This window comes from Anas platyrhynchos, chromosome 5 (assembly GCF_047663525.1).
Source record: "Anas platyrhynchos isolate ZD024472 breed Pekin duck chromosome 5, IASCAAS_PekinDuck_T2T, whole genome shotgun sequence".
NCBI classification, from domain to species: Eukaryota; Metazoa; Chordata; class Aves; order Anseriformes; family Anatidae; genus Anas; species Anas platyrhynchos.
This window is the reverse complement of record NC_092591.1, coordinates 2430592-2448210: the sequence shown is the minus strand read 5'-3', so window position 1 is coordinate 2448210 and position 17619 is coordinate 2430592. Positions and strand designations below refer to the sequence as shown.

Below are 17619 nucleotides of genomic sequence, written 5' to 3'. Positions count from 1 at the left end.
GGGCCTGAAATCATCTCCACCATCTCTGATAGACCTGGTGCTTCCTTGCAGGCATCGTGTTGGGTGGGTTACTGGCAACTGGCTGGATCTGGGGAATTAGGGCTCCCCAGGTACCAGCTACAGCTGCTGTAATAGGGGGCTTCTCAGCGTTGGCAGACAGTAGGAGATGGACAAGAAACACCACAAAGCTTTCTACCAAGGGACGCAGGAGCCAGGGTTTCTCTTGCTGTAGATGATCTTTGCCTCACTGTCTATTTAGTCAAAAAAAAAAAAAAAAAAAAAAGACAAGAGACGTCTGTGTTTGCTGAAGCAGTGCAAAGAAACTCTAAAGCAGCCAGGGCTCAAAGCTTCAATGTATAAATCAAACATGTTTCAGCTCACACACCATTTACTGCAAATACAATGCTGGGAATTCAATATTTGCCTTCTGGAACAGGAGGTGTTTCACAGGGCCCTTCTGTGTCATGATATTATTCTTGTCCACTGACCGAATGAGTCTCAGGCTGAAGTTTCCCCTGCAAACGCTGGTGATTACTGGAGCAATTTGAAACGATATTCATTTCATGCTCATTGTTAGAAAAGACATCTCTGCCTGTAAATGTGTTTGCTCGGTCAAGAACTGAAAGCAAACAGACAAAAGAGGGACAAGCAGTCAAGGCAATCTCTGGGAGAAAAAAAAATGAATAGCTCTTCTCAGCAAAACATTCACTTACAGTAAACTCGAGGCTTGACAATGGCAAAGGCGCTGTAAGGGGTAACGTTCAGACAAGAGAAGGATGAATAATTTGCAAGGCACCTGGTACTCAGAGCTCAGTAGTAGCTGGAGTGTCCATGGCTCAGACATTGCACCAGAGACCAGGGTTCACAATAGAGTGGGGAAAGCGAGCTCAAGTAGAGCACTCCGCTATTTGCTATCGTTTTTTTTTTTCTGCCAGGGAAAATAAAATATTGGCCTCTCCTTCCCTCCCTGCCCTCACCCCCTCTTTTTGTTTGCTTTACAGGACAGATTACTCTGAAAAGATTTCTGAAAGCATCAAATCTAGAAGTACCTGGGTAAATGAATTGTGCAGCGGTGTATTCTTAAATTGGAGATGAAAATAAATTGTGTTACATGGATATGTGTAAAGATTGTCGATGTGAATTATACCTTGGTGCTTTATTTTTAAAGCTCGGAGGGAAGTGAATTACAGTATCAGAGTTCATTTTACAGCTTATTGAAGGTAGAGAGACCCAAAAAGTGTTTTTAAAAATTTTTGAAGGCTCCCTTTTATTTTTTCTTTTTATGAACTATGCAGGGATTAGGATGTGTGATTCTTGGTGGCGAAGAATCCAAATAGAAACTGAGTCAGCTGGCTCGTATTCCCATGAGCTGCAGCTGTGTCACACCCCAGGGAGGCTCCTGTGTGATTTGGGGTTTCCAGTTCCCACCCAGCTCCACCTCTAGGTGAGATCCCTCCTGCAAGGCAGGCCCTACTGACCAAATGCTCCACGTGGTGATGGGTCTGGTCCTGAAGAAGGAGAAAGCAGCCAGTGCCCCTTCTCTTGGTGGTCTCAGAGCTTGAAGATCATTGTTTAAGCCCATGCACAGGTGCAAAGAAGGGATTTTCAAGGGAGATGCAAAGCATTAAATTCAGCTACTCGAACTGTATATTAGGCTTAGCTTGGCTCTAACTCTCTTGTGGTCAGAGGGTCGTTGTTTCTTGATAAAGCAAATATTTTGTTATGGATTAAGCATTCTGTTAGTGATAACAACAGTGATTTGAATGGGGCTTTGTTAGTACTGGAGTGTAACAGGAGGGGAAAGGCGACTGCTGCAGAGAGGAAACTTCATTTTCATAGCAAAATGTGGCTACTGCAAGGTCATATGGGGAAAACAGCTCTATCAGGTAGATGGCAATTTCAGGAGGAAGGACTCGATCTCATGCTAACATCCACAGCCAGGATATGTCTGTTTTAGCCCTGTGTCTCTTACACAGAGATGCACAGGGTCTTCTGCTGAAAAGACATGGAGGAAGGACTGCCAAATTCCCTTTGAAAGAATTCCCTATACAAAGAAATTATACTCAGAAATATCCAGAACTAGAATGAATTTTTATTTTTATTTTTATTTATTTATTTATTTATTTTTCCCCCAGAGCTATTAATCATTCTGCTTTTGGGTTTTCAGCCAGTCTTGTAATATTGGAAATTAGAATTGGAATTTTTTGACAATTTCTTTTTAAAGTTGCCTACTCAAGTATGCTTAGCCCTACAGCAAACGCATGAAGATGTGAACAGCTGTCAAGTGTTTGAAGGCTAGGGCTTCTGTAGACACCATCACATAGGAGTGCTTCTGCTGGTGCTTCAGTCAACTTCCTTCCCTCCTTCCTTCCTTTTTCTGGATGGTGAGCATGAAAAAGAAATTGTTTATATGGTTGCTCATATGGTTGGCAAGGGTCTCACGCAGACTACCTAAAACACTGTGTCTGTTAAGGAAGACCTAATCTCCCTTGAAAGACATCAGTGACCTTAAAGTCATGATGAATTAAAGGCACCGTAATTAGACATAGAAAATTTAAGGATTTTCTCTTGATAATGTGTAAGTTGGATGAGGATGTTAGAGAACATATATAATTTTAATGCCTTCTGAACTATGATAGAAAAAAAGCCAAAACAAGGAGTTTCTATTGTCAGAGACTTTGCTGTCATCAGGTTTTTAGAAATTGGCTAAGTGAATGATTAATATGTGATGAATTTGCTAAGTGAAAGATTAATATGTGATACTATTTTAAAGGGTCTGTTTTCATGAGCACAAGAGAACATCCTGCCTGCTAAAGGTCACCTGTTAAAATGAAGGGAGGACTTATGATTTATCTCATTTTATTGTGCTTTTTGGAGCTGTACTTAATTTAATTGCTTTTTTTTACTTGATTCTACCAATTCTAATCCAATTTATATTTGCAGAGGAGGCTTCCTCCAAATAGCATCTAGAACCTTCTTTTAAAAATGGAACATACCAATTACAAAAGTGTCTCCTGCTTTTCAAATACAATTTATTTGTTTTCTAATCTTTGATTTGACGTATCAAGAAACAATGTTCAGGCCAGGCAGCTGATTATACCATGATCATCAAATTCTAGATGCAGATGTTTTACACACTTAGACCAGGAACTAAAACGATTGGCTTGGCTCCCTTCTTTCTCCAGTCTTGAATTGTTGGTGAATAGTCATGTTTTAGATACAGGAGATCTTGAAAAGGAAACAGTATTATACCTGCCTAATTTGTTTCCTATAAAATATATAATACATTGCTCAGGTACAAATTTCGCCTTTGTTTGTCATGATAATAACTGCTGAACATCAACTGTCTTGACCTGGGACCAAAAACTGTGCCTCACAACTCATGACTTCGCACTGAGATTCTTTGCCTCAATTCTTTTTTTCTTTTTCTTTCTTTTTCCTAAGCATTTCATTTTCTTCCCTATATATTGCCTGTTAGAAGCAAAGTATTTGTTTATGCTGACTCATGAATTATTTGAAACAATACTCATTCAAGTTACTGGAAATCCAGCATTCAGCAGATATTACCCCTTCCTCAATTACTGCAGATAATGTGGGGTGAGGCGTCTTAAAGTTTGTCCACTTTTTCTCATGAAGAAGGAATATGATAATATTTTCTAGAGGAATAATCCTCTAAACAAAGTGAGGCAAACTAAAGCTGAATCTCTCCCTCTCACTATTAGTCACAAGATAGTTTATTTTAAGCTGGGAAAGTTCTGATGAAATGTTACAATAGGAGGGAAATTACATACAAATGTTTAATTAGAAGCTTTTTTTTTCCATACTAAATGATACTCCTTGAAGAATTTGTAGGCCTAATTGGTGTTGTTCTACTCCTTCTGCAGCTCTAAAAAAAGACCAGGGACGAGCTGACATGAGAGGGAAATTACCCATTCAGCACATCAGGTGGGTAGGCGGTGGGATGCAAAAGAAAAAAGTGGGCAGGGAATTGCGAAGAAGAGAGGGATCCATGGGGGTGGAGGAGAAGACAATCGTGAGAGGTAGTCTGAAAGTCTGACAGGCAAAAGTTGGGGCTGACTAAAACAGAATTTTTTCAGGTTATCCCCAGGCAAATGGCTCTAGAAATTGTTGGTCTTTCCAGAAGCTTCAGTATTCCCAGAAAGAAAACTCTCTTAGAAGCATTTTCACTTATGCACTTCTACTGATAATGTCAGACAACCAGAGTTCAGTGGGCATTTGTTAGTGTGAATTCGGTAAATAGTTTGTAGAGGGAAAAGAAATCACCATTCATGATGTGTTGCCTGAGGATTTGCAGAGGATTGCCTGCATGGTAACAACAGTGGGAATGGATTATGAAATATCAAAACAGCAAGGCAGTGATATGAAGCTTTTCCTCAGCCCTTCCTGCACACTGTTAACAGAATGAAAATGTGGAGGTTAAGTACCCTCAACATCAAGCAACCTTAAAACCAGAGGCTAACTTTAACCTCAGTATTAAATATTGAATATCCAACTGAAGGTTCTCTGCAAACACACATTTATTCCACCCCTCGCTTGTTAAATGCACTCAATACATTGAAAATGTTCTATCATAGAGGAGAATTACTTGACACGTAGTTCAGAATCAGGCTATACCTCCCTGTGCTGAAGCAAAAAGTTATGCTTTCTGGTAATGTGCTTCTGAGTAACAAATATGCTGGAGCACGAAAGGCCACATTATTGCCAAATCAGTGTTTTCTTTATGTTATCATTGCCTTTATTGCATTATTCTGCTTGAACCTTATGATCAGCTGATTTTTTCCTATGAATTTGTTCTGATCCCTCAGCTTACAGGAATGTGTTCCTGCAGAGGACTTTATAGGACACAATTCATGTAGAAGTGAACAAGTTGTATAAAGTTGATTAGGTCCAAGTAAGGCTGGCATTGTTGTCATCCAAAATGTTTTAAAGAAACATGAGTAAAACATTTTTTGCCCGATGTACACATTTTAAATCTCCTACACCAAGTTTTGCAAGTGTTCTGTGAATATTACAGAGAGCTATTTTGGGGCTAATTTAGGTTTACTTAGGAAGGTTTGTGAATGTTCATGGTTTGGGAGAACAACTCTACAAACTCTCTTCTAGTCTTTGCTGAAGCAAGTTCAAACTATGCACCGCAGAGGGGACTTCTTCAGCTCCAGCCTGGAGAATTCTCCATCTGCAGTGTTATCGGCGGGGTAATCTCCTGATATGCTGTGGAGGAACACAAAAATATCCTGGCTTTATTTTGGCCAAGGTGAGCTAGGAAATAAGGAAGCTACTCTCAGATCGTATCTGGCAATAATTCAGGTGCTATTTGATTTTTATTTTTTTTTCCTTTGGACAGAGGAATATTTTCTTAATATTGTCATGATTGATTGACTAGTTCATGATATCTTGACTGTGCTTGACTATGCATGGAAACAACTTCCATAAGTTAATGTCATAGAAATTAAGGCAAATTACTCTTTGATTCTGTCTGAAATATGAAAAGAGTGTCAGGGGTTGGTGAACTACACTACATCTACTGATGGTCCCACAGATTTCTCTCTCCATTTCTGTACAGAGAAAGCTCCCAGTGTCAAATAGTCAAATATAGCAAGTAAACCAATATTTTTGCAAAATACTTTTACAGATGAATCATGGGTATAGACCAAACCAGGGTCACTTGGTATTTATGCCTTACTCTCACAGCAACATTAAAAGTACCCAGAGCGTTCCCAGGCCCTGACACCAGCTGAAGTGGAAAGGCACGTGTCTTAACCATAATGCTCCTTTGAATCACTCTAACCCCTAGACAGGGTGGCTGTGATGGAAAATGATCCATTCTCATTTCCAAGCACCGATTTGCTGGGAAATACCCTCAAGTTCATTCCAGCTGCCGTGGGTCAGATCCATGCCAGGGACAGCATATCCTTTATGAACATGGTCAGCCTTAGTGTTCATCTCTTGGGTGAATCCTTTTCTTGCAGGTTTTGGGAGAGGACTCTTTCTGGTCCTTGCAATGGTTTGAGTTTGTCCCCTCAGCATTTTCCAGGAGTGCCAGTTAGCATGCTGACTGCTGTTTATATCTGGAGGAAATATGTGCTCCCTTCACTCCATCAGCCAGCTCCTGTAGGACCTTAATTTATGTTGTTAAGGCTCCTTGTAACACCCCGGGCAGCCTCCCAAATAATTTTTCCATGGAGTAGCACACTTAGAGTTCAAAATGGTAGCTGTTTTACAGCAAACCTTTATTACCCTTCAGAAGAACTTAAAGCACTCTTTACTGGTTGATTTTCTTTTAGACACTCTGCTTTGACCCTTCATAAAGCATTTCAGATGATTTTTTCCTTACTACTTCTTTTTTGTTTCCCAGAAGCATCCATAGTGAAAATCCTGGCTTTCAGTTATCACAGAAAAAGGCAATAAATAACAATTCCAGGAGTGCCTAGTGCTGGTGAGAATCTGCAGCATGAACTCTCCCTTCAGCTTTTTATCGCAGGCTTTCATTTTGTTTAAACCTATCAGTGATAGACTTACTTACCCTCCTAAATCTAGGAGATCTTATTGTAAGAGGAAAAAGGCAATGCTAACAAAGCAGACTAGTTCACAGGCAACAGAATCCTTATTGCAGCACCCGTTTGGTGCTGACATACTCTGTGTGAGACTATGGTGAATGGGATTTTTTTATCCAGGAGGAGTCATTAAAGGACTTCTGGAAATTATCATAGTAATAATTCAAGACAAGGAGGGAACACTCACGTCTCCTCAAGACATCTGAGAGAATAGTTTAGTCTTTTAACTAATATCAGAAAACTATGGATGCTTTCAACTTTTTTTATTTTGCAACAAGCATTAACTGAAGAATGTGGTATGTTTAAGAATTTGCTAAAACCATGCGATTTACCATAGATTAATTCTAGAAAATACAGATATAAAAAGTAACCTGGGAAATCTAAAATTTGACAGATCCAGTGGTTAAGAGTCTAGGATCAGACAAATATTTTGAAGCGAATTTTTAAATGTGCCAAAGGTTGGGTCTACACAGCAGTGTGGTGATTAAAAAGCTAATTTCAAAGCAGCTTGTCCAGGTATTATTTAATATTTGGGACAAGTTGATTTACCTTAGAAAGCAAATGTTATTTCTATGACTACAGGGTGGGCTCATCCTGATTAACTTAGAAACCAAGGCCATGGTGCAACAGAATGACGTTTTGTTTTTCCAAGCAGTGAAGGTGCTTTAAGAAATCATTTCTTAATTTCTCACTGGTCTTTATTGGACTTGAGACCAATAATAAAAATCTAATAAAGTCTACTAAAAAACATTATATCTTCCTAGCAACAGGTCATCATTTAAAAATTCTCATCTTCCCAAATATATATTTCAAAGCATTAGTCTTGCTATCTCTATACCCAACTCAGCACCTCAGACATTGCTATTAGTTGTGTTTCTACAGCCTGAATCTGTTCTGGGATTAGTTCAGCTCCTGTTGTTTGAGAGCATTCAAGCTTTGGTGTCGAAGTTTTCCAAGCTGAACGGGGAACTCCTCCTGGAACTAGGGCAGAAAAAGAAAATATACTATCTCTGGAAGGAAGGTCTGGCTTCATGGGAAGAGGACAGAGCTGCAGTTCACATCTACAGAGAGTAAACAAGAAAAGCAAAAGCACAACTTGATTTGATGCTGGCCATTGTGGTGTCAGACAATAAGAAAGGCTTTTTCAAGTATGTCAACAGAAAGAGGAGGTCTAGGAAAACACGGACTGATAACTGATGCAGATGGTCACCTAACATTAGAGGATGAGTAAAAGGTGGAGGCATTCAATGCCTTTTTTGCCTCGTTTTTTAATAGTAATGACAGATCATGGGCTGTCTGGTCCTCAGAGATGGAAGTCCATGACTGGTGAAGCAGTGACTTTCCATCTATGTTCACAGAGAAACCAGGGATCAACTGGATGTCCTGAAGTCCACAGGGCCTGATGAGATTCAGGGCTCAGTACTAGGCCAGTTGTGTTTAAGGATGTTATCTGTGATCTAGATGCAGGAGAGGAGTGCATCCTCACAAGCCTGCCGGTGATACCAACCGGGGAGCTGTTGCTGTCTCCCGTGAGGGACAGAGGCTGGGGACACTTGGGTTGTCCGGTCTGGAGAAGAGGATTCCCAGAGGCCAACTCCTTGCTCTCTGCAGCTCCCTGAGGAGGGGAAGCAGTCAGGGACTGCACCAGGGGAGGTTCAGACTGAGCATTAGGAAGTATTTCTTCACAATATGGGTGGTCAGACACTGACACTGGTTCTGAGCAAGGTGCTTGGTGCCCCAGGGCTATCAGCATTCAAGAGGCATTTGTATAAAGTCCTCATTAATATGCTTTAACTTCTGGTCAGCCCTGAAGAGGTCAGGCAGTTGGACTACATGATCTCTGTAGGTCCCTTCCAACTTAATTAGTCTAGTCTAGTCTATGAAGAACACCCAAGTGACTTAGGGGCTTATGTCCTCTTGGCTATGTTCCACAGTGTTGTGCCTGTTTTTATTTTAGAGCACTGAGTTGCAGTGAATGGATTTCACTCAAAATTTCTTTCATTAAAGCTTGCATTTCACCATATTCTTCCAGTGAGATGTATGTCCATAGTGTTATATGCTGTTATATGCTGAACAAACACATAGTAATACTGAAAATTAAGCAATGGTCAGAAATTTCATAGCTATAATTTGGCTTTACCCCTGCAGCACAAATAATTTTGACTGAAAATAATCTTGTCAGCTATTTTCCATAATTGGTACAAATCACCCACAAAGATGTAATTACAGAATCCTCTGCTTATCCCTATGTCTGACAAAAGGAAATGTAGTGCTCTTGGTATTAGCATCCAAGAAGTTTCACCAAGCAGAACCAAGCTACTGTACATGCAGGATTTCAGCTAGCTTAGTATACTTTTTTTATGGCCTTTTATTTACTTATTTATTTTACAAAATAGTGCATGCAAGAGAGCTAAAAGAAAAAAATATGATGATTTAGAAAACTTCAAGAGCTTTTCCCCTCAGGATAGAGAACCTTTTGAAATGCACTGAAAGGTACAGACCTGAATATTGTGATACAAAATATCCACGTTTTTATTTTTACTTAACTCTTGTAGTGTTATTACCACTAATTTGGATGAAAAGGTACTTTTGGCATAAATATTTCTTTTTCATTTTTGTTGGAAGTTTCAGTTTTAAATGAAACCTCAGTGCATACATAGCTGATGTAAAAATGAGAAAGGGTTTTAACCAAAAGGTAGACAATTCCTTTCTTTTTCTAAAACAAATAAAGGGTCATCTTTTTCTATTTTCAGAATTTTTAAATATGTAAAATATTCACCTGCTTTTCTTAAAACTTCAGGCTAAAAGGAATACTTAGGTATCTTACAGAAGGTCAAACAGTTTTTTCTTTAAAAAACATTATACTTGTAATGATGCTTTCATCAAATGAAGTAACCAACATTAAACAAAACTCCCAATGCTTGCTGCTGAATAATATAATTCTCCACTCAGTTTTAAATGATCCTTTCACTGGCAAGATGAGGTGAGATAGAAGTGTGACCTGAAAATGAAGGCATCAGTGGTACAACTATTATAAGCCTTAGTGCAGCATTTAAAGATTTTTATATTGGTATGATGACTTGGAAATTTGCAGTTTAAAAGACAATTCAAAAGTAAATACATTTATAATCAGAATGATTTTTCTTTACTTCAGCCACACAGAACCTACATAAAAGCAGTCGTAAAAAATAAGGGGAAACAGACCCTAGATGACACTGATAAATTTTAAAAGCTCACAGGATTTGTGAAGTGTGTACAACTGGGTAATTGTTGGGGGAAAGTAACTCTTTTGCTGCAGTTTGGTAGATTACTTTATTGTAATTAAAATATTCTGCTGCCAGCCTCTCTAGCATGAATTTTCATTATAATACAAAATTGTACTTGAAATTAATTACTGTATGTCTCAACTCATCAGGAACTGACTTTTCTGACACTTGGAATGTCAATTCTAATGACAACAAAGCTGAAAGCAAGCATTATCCTTCCCCAGGTTTCCTCCCTTGCCACTCAGAAACTGCTGTAGCGAAGTGACCTGGACCACTGAAGAAATTGAGTGTCTTGTTTGTTCTAAACTACCAGGAAAAACTCCTTGCCTCCCTTGACAGTGAAGACTCATGCTGAGAGATCTACTGGTTTTTCAAACACCAGCTCCCAGCGACTCAACCAGCGCTCTTCCTAGTGCATTGTGTTTCTAGGTGTGGTATAAATTTCTCCAAAAGCACAGCCCATGAATGGCATCTTCCAAACCTGTAGCCATCAGGCAACTGCATTGCATAAACTTCCCTAAGGAAAGTTTTTGTCAGGAGTCATGAGTCACCAGTAACAATGTGACCACGCTCAGTTTTTGTGACTTGACTGCCTGCTGGAGAATGTAAATATTTAAATCTATGAAACCCTAAGAAAACAAACAAAAAAAATCAAATTGCAAAGCTCCTTACAAAATGGAATCTTAATATGTATTTTTCAGCTCCCAGAGCGAGGGGACCTTTTTGGAAATATAGATTATGGGTCCTACTATCCTAGCCATGTTGGTAGGTTTCCACTGGATGCTTTCTTTTTTCTTAACATATCAAGCTGGGATGCCCATAACTGCACCTCTGGCTCCATGAGGATGAACACAGATTTTTTTAAGTAGTTCCCAACTTGTTGTTTCCTAGGGGTACTTCAATGTGTTGGGTTACTTAAGCCTATTAGATACCATCTTCTGGTAGGTTATCACCTTTGTGCTAGTGTCGGATTCAGCCCTGCATGCTGGAGCATTTCATGAATAGGAAGCAATCCAGATTCTTTTTTTTTATTATTATTTTATTTTAATTATTTTTCATTTCAGTGACGGTGAACAGCATTTTATTCCAGAAAAAGAAGTAGTCACAAGATCCTAGCCATTTGGTATAATAACTGTTAAGTAGCTTCTACTGTGTGCACAGATACCTGAAGAGTGGCATTGTCTAAAGGTGCTTCTGAGCAGCACATCTGTGTATTTGCTGCAGCTTTTGTTCACAATGCCATGGCTGAGGCAGATGCATGTTGATTTTTAGCTAAAGTTTATTTTAGAGGAAGTGGGAGGAAAGAAATTAATTATTGGGTCACTGCTGAGCCATTCTTTGGTTTTGGCTTTGTGCTGGCATTTTCTTTTTCAAATGAATTTTTGAATTATTTTTTTTTAATGGAAATGTGGGCAGATGGACTTGGAAAAGTAACTCTTCACTAGCTCAACTGAGAATCTGAAGCAATTACATATTTTATAGCTTCCTTAAAGCTTTATTCTGCTCTCTCAACAATCATAAAACACCTCTTCATCTCAGTAGCTGACCTGCCTGTTTCACCCACCTAGATACTGTCCTATGTGGCTGTTTCAGGTCTCCCCCCATCTGCTCCCACTATTGTACACGGCCCACAGCTTAAATACTGCCTTGCAAATGTGTACTTTGGTTTGCCCCTGCCCACACTCAGTGACATCTGCTTTCATGCAGTTTCTTGGATTTCTTGGTGGATGCTGGCCATCATGTGCCAAGGACTGGCCCTAGGAGATGTGGAGTCAGTACGATGGGTAAATGTTCTGGGCAGTCACACTTTGAGAGACAATGAGAGCAAAAAGAAAAAGTGGCAAATTCTGAAATTTTGAAATGTGAGGAAATAACATCGTCACCCAACTATAACTGATGCGTTAGAATTGTGCCTGAGGGTCTGGTGAAGGAAACTGCAGGCAACAAGGTAAGCTACAGCTGCCAGGTGGCTGAGTAACATCTGCGTTGGTTTAAGGTTGTGTACAAAAGAAGTAGATGAAGTACCAGCAGATGGCACCGGGGAATATGCAGTGATGTCTATTGCGTGGGGCCAATAACATTTCTAGCAGCATGTTTTGAATATGTACCTCAGCTCCGTGCTCTGCACTGCACAGAGCAGGGTCCCTGCTGCTGGGATCCTGGGGTGGCAAGTGGTCTGACACTGGAGTACAGGGACAAACCTGGCTTTCTGAGCTGCTGCAGGTAATACCCTGCTTCCTTGCTGTCCCATCAGAATTTCTGTCATCAGAAATTCATCCTGACTGCATGTTGCCTTCTCTCCCCTTGGTTGGTATGAAAAGTTCAGGTTCTCACACTCAGTTTCCAAGCCTTTCTCAGTGGGTATGTAATCAAGAATATGGCTTCTGATCCAAGGCTGGGCCAGTTTACTCCAGGAAACAAAAACCTCTGTAGTCTTTATGCAGCCCCCAGCAACCGTAAGAGTAGGAGCATCCAGCTTGCAGGCAGTCTTCAGAGCCAGCGATGCTGCTGTTGATGTATTGTCAGGCTGTGCGTGAATGCAAGTGATCAAAGCTCCAGATATGATTCAATAAAATCAGAATTCTATTAAGTCCTCACACACACAAAAAAAATCCCATTAATTTGTGTTGAGAGATCCTAGCACTAATTAGCCCATTCTGAACAATTGCTGTTTAGGGTTTGAAATTCAATGAAAGGAGAAGACAGACAGGTATTGCTCCAGCAATCCCACCAGCTGGGACTGCGTTATCAGTTACATGGTTAATAAGACAGTGTGGCAGTAGAAAGTAAACTGCTGCACAATGCACAAAGGCAGTATGTTAAATGTGAAAGGTTAACCGTGTCCATCCACCACGCAGAACAGAGGTCAGCATCCTATAGATTTATGCCTTGTAGTAGGCTGTAGTCCCTGGTGAAACCTTTCTCTATGGCCGGACAAGTTCTTGCTGGTTTCTGTAGCATATGAACAGACAAAGCAGCCATTCTTTTTGGAAGAAAAAAAATAAAAAATGGAAGAGAGAGGACAAGGGAAAACCCAAATCCAGCCTCTGCCCTACCGGCCATCCAGCACGGTGGAAAAGTCGATTAGACAGTTGCACCCTGTGCATGGCCACCCCAAATCTTACTGCAACCTGTATGGCCTGCACAGCAATGAACCAGCCCCTCTGCTTTTTGCTACCAGGCTGCTGGGAGCAGAGCGCTCCAGGAGTCTCACCAGGGGGAAAGTGATGTCAGCATAGCTTTTTTTCCAGAGTTCCCTGTAAATAGGTATTTTGGGCAGGTGAGTGAAAAGCTGATGGCTGTGGGAGAAACTGGGCACTCTCTGAAGTGCTGTGCTTGAACTTGTGGTGCTGGGGGACATCGACACAGAGGCATGCTGCTCATCTTCTGTGCCCTCTGGGTTGATGCTAAATCCATGCTTTTCTGAACTTTAATTCCACTGGCTGTCCAGGGACATTGGCATGCATCTTCCATCATAATGATTCATTTCACTCTCCAGTCATCCCATTCATTTTACTGTTCTAGGGATTTTCCTGAAGTTCTTAAACTCTGCATGAAGTTTAAAGACAGGCACATAAGTACACAATTCCTTTTGTATCCATCTCTGACATCCAAAGGAAGCTCATTTCATTCAGCCAAAATGCTGCGTATAATAAATGTTGTAAATGCTGGTCTGTCAAGTGAGAGTGTCTGATAGTGAACAATAAAATGCAACAGAGGGGTTGTCTCAGAGAGGTCCTCTCTGGGTCTAAACTTTGTAAAACCAAACAAAAAGAAAACAGGCCTGCTTCCTATACATGATCTTTAAGTTGATGCAGTTTGCCACAATATTTCTCAAATAGTTCAAAATGGTGATTGCACTTGCAAATTAAACTATTCCAAATCAGACATAGCTGAGGTGAAATGTTGCAGGGAAATCCTGGAGTTTCTCATTCTTGTTAGATTGCATGTATAGAGTCAAGCCCTCAGCTGACAGAACTGAGGCTTACTTAAACTGAACGTTGCTGCTTTCAGACTGCTATTGTTTTGCTATATAGTGTATATATGCATATTCAATGTTTTGTCTGATTGTGTTTTCAAAGCACAGTAAATACTGTATGTGAAAATAAATTACTGTTAATGATAACAGCAATAGGACTAATAATAATATTAATAACAAGAACAATAATAATAATGGGATGCCCGGGCTGGATGCGTTGTTGACTAAAGTGGACCTTCCCATATTACTACCTGTCCCCCTAAAGAGAACATCTTAAAAAGAAAAAAAAAAGGTTGGCTTGCAGATCTCTTAGAATAGTGCACATGGGTTTCTGGGTTCTGCTGCAGACGGGTTGATAACTTCGAGCAGGTGGTAGGACAGATCTGGTCCATGGTAGGCTGGTGCCTGTGAAAACCACCTGGTTAGAGCAGGTGGGTCATGGAAGACCTGGCTGCAATGTATTACGTTATTGGTTAGAAAGACTTTATATAAAGATCCAGGACTCTCTCTTTGATGCTTTAGAGTTTATTGCTTTCTTTTCCATAACCTCAGCCCTGTGCTCTGCTCCTCTTTACTTGGCATGCAAAAAAGCTGTCCCTGGCTTTCATTGCTCTTCCTGCCTATCTTTCCTGCTGAGTTCAACCCCATTATTTTTTGTCCCCTCTGCTATGCCTTTTTCTGTCATCTCTGCCCCCTCTTCTCTCTCTCTCAGGTCTTTCATCATGATCTCGGCAGGTAATGCCTCCCCTATTGACTTCAATGGGCAGTAGGCATGCCCTTCCTCCTGCAAAGGTTCCGGCTCACATTAGGGACACAATTACAGATCTTTGCAACAGTGCCACTTATCCAAAGGGCAAACTGGTATTTCAGATGACCCATTTTCATGAATAAACATTAAATCCAGAAAATAAAGATTGATTCAAAACCATCCTGTTGCACCATTTATAGGAAAAATCTGATATGCTGAGGTATCTCTTAATACTGCATAACCACAATCTTTTTCCATTAGAAGTCATTGATTAAATGTCTAATTAAGAGCTGCCCAAATATATATGGTGTTTATATATAGTGGAGCGTTGGGATTTTGATGAACTCATTAATACAGATCTTATTTGTGAAAAGGTACAATGGCTTTGCTGATGAAAGCCAAGTCTACTCTTTCACTTTGCTCTGTGGTTTCCTGTGGAGGAAAAAAAAAAGATCAAAATTATCCTACCTTCTCTATATATTTTCATATTTCAAGTGGTTTGGATGGATACCTAATTTGCTTTCAGAATCACATATCCTCTTTTGACATCAGAGGATAAATTTTCTGAGCTTTGCAGAAGTTTTAGCTGCTCGACTACCATTAAAGTCAATTGGATCATGTGGCTAAAGCAAGATATAACAATTGGAAAATGCACTCCAGGGTTAAACTGCTGTACTTGAGCTATTAGAGTGAAAGAATTATCCACCTTCCAAAACACAACCTGCATTGCCACAGCATGGTGTCCCCTATTCATCACCTCCAGACATTCACAGCTGCTTTCAGCCCTGGTGTAAATGAAGTTGCCGTATCATTTGAATCACGCAGCTTAAGCCAGAGCTGGATCTGTCACATACAGAGCTGCTGAATTTTCAATGCAAAAGAGGCCCGGAGCTGGGGGGCGATTGGCACTGTTCTGTGAGCATCACAGAAGAGAGGAGGAAAAGGAGTTAGTGAAAAAAAAAATAAACAAAGTGAAGAGACTCCTATTTGAAAACTGGAATGAAATGCAAATATTGCAGCCAGGTTGGCAGAAGAAAGAACAGAGTTTGTGGTTCTTCCCCACACCTGCCTCTTCAGGCCATCCTCTTCATCACAGTGCCTGCTGGCATCAAAGGCTTCAGTGCTGAAGCTTTTCACGGAGCCACCACTCCGCTGCAGGTGACACAGCCAGCCACAACTGCTCCCTGGGCCAGCTTTTAACAACTTAGAAGAATTCTACTTACCTTCAGAGCAGGCAAGAAGTCACTGTTAAGTATGATTTTGACAAACATGGTGTTGGGACATTTTTATTATTATTATCATCATCATTTTGTGGTTGAACAAATTATAATTCTGCCCATTAAAATACAACATCCAGCAACAGCAGAATGTTTTTGGCATATTATTTTTTTGAAACCCTTACCCGCCTGAATGATATCTGCATGGGCCTACCAGAAAAGAAGCCACAAGCATCAAATATATTGTGTCATAGAATCCTAGAGTGGATTGGGTTGGAAGGGACCCTAAAGATCATCTAATTCCAACACCCTGTCATGGGCAGGGACACCTCCTACTGGACCAAGTTGCTCAAAACTTGCTCTTCTAAAATGAGAGAGGCAGAAATAATCAAGGAATATTCTGCAGTAGGACACAGTAACCAATTAACTAACTCCTAGCAGTCCCTAGCAGTAAAATAACCCTTGCGAGAGAAAGAAGGTAATGAGGCTATCGTGTCAACTTCACAGTGTGATCCCATGATATCTGAAAATATAAAACTTTTTTATTCTCATTTTCTGTACATTTTCCAGCCCATTTCCTACCATAAAATCAAATAATGTGCCAATAAATACAGTATTTAAAATTGTGTGCCTTACTGTGCTAAAATTCAAGCTGGAGATGCCATGGGTAAGCCAAAGAGTAATGCACTGCTATACCTGGAAGAAACCAAATTATTTTGCTGTCCACAGTGATATCTGCTCAGGTGGTGCATGAGCACTGTCCCTGCCTTGACCAGTCCTCTTCCACTCTTGTGTTCACATGTGGTGCTTTATTTTTGGTCTAGCTTCAGTGCCACTAAGGGCCAAGTCTGCCTGTAATAATTTCTGTAATACTGATCCTCTCTGAAGCTGGTACAAGGGTGTGACTACAGTACAGGTATTGGTAATGAGCAAGGCATTTTTCCCTTGGAAAAGTCCCTGGTTATAGAGGAAAGAGATATGGCAAACAAATATCTCCATATCAATGACTCTGCAATATCTGATATGAAATTTGATTTGTTTTCAGGCATTTTTCACTGCATTCTGTGGAGCTGCTAAGTTGAAGTGTCACTGCCAGATTCAATGCTAAGGGCAGGATCTCTCCCAGGCCTAAGTCGCTCTCTAAACAACCTGTACAATGCTGGATTTTGGAAATGATGGTAGGCAGCACGTGATTTCAAGACAAACAGGGCTATCATGATGTCCGTGAAGTCAGTGAGCGGAGCTTTAAGGGTGGATGCACACCCTGCCCCAGCAGACATGTGGTCTGTTGCAGAAAGTGTGGGAAACAACTTACTGAAAATGGCACAGGTTTATTAAAAAATGTGTGACAGGATGGAGACAAGAAGCCAAATTTCCTGATTCACAGCCTACTGCTCTGCCATCCTTCTTCAAGGGAATGGTATCTCAATGGTATCTCAACCCATGAGCCCTTCCCCTTGTATTTGCTCCACCTTTTCTTTGAGGAAAGGGAGTGAGAGAGCAGCTGTGATGGACTTCAGCTGTTTAGCAGGGCAAAACCACCACAGCACGGTAGAACCTTTCTATGAATCAGCTGAATTGCTCTGCTGTTACTTGCTGGACTGTAAATATGTGGCAGGAGACCTGAAAAGCCTCAAAACCTTCTCCTTCAGGTAACTACATGTCAGGCGCTGCCCTGAAATGGTTGCTGGGTCCCTCCACACACCCCAGTACATGTTTAAAGAGGGCTTGGGGTCTGGATCAGCAGTTCCTAGATGCTGCCAGTGAAAAGGAGTGAAAGAAAAATATCAGTTTGATCTGCTTCAGTTTGCAAACCCCCAAAACACAGATTAAT

The 17619-nt window shown here is 40.6% G+C and overlaps 1 long non-coding RNA gene across 2 annotated transcripts; it reads left to right on the top strand.

The window, feature by feature from the left end:
* Nucleotides 1-1450: 1450 nt before the first annotated feature.
* On the top strand, nt 1451-14796 carry LOC106018739 (uncharacterized). Of its 2 annotated transcripts, none has more exons than XR_005266460.2 (3): nt 1451-1886; nt 3885-3945; nt 10066-14796. It is a non-coding gene; the product is annotated as an uncharacterized lncRNA (long non-coding RNA). The 2 variants fall into 2 exon arrangements; XR_001193036.5 differs by lacking the exon at nt 10066-14796 and adding an exon at nt 4098-4976.
* Nucleotides 14797-17619: the final 2823 nt, after the last annotated feature.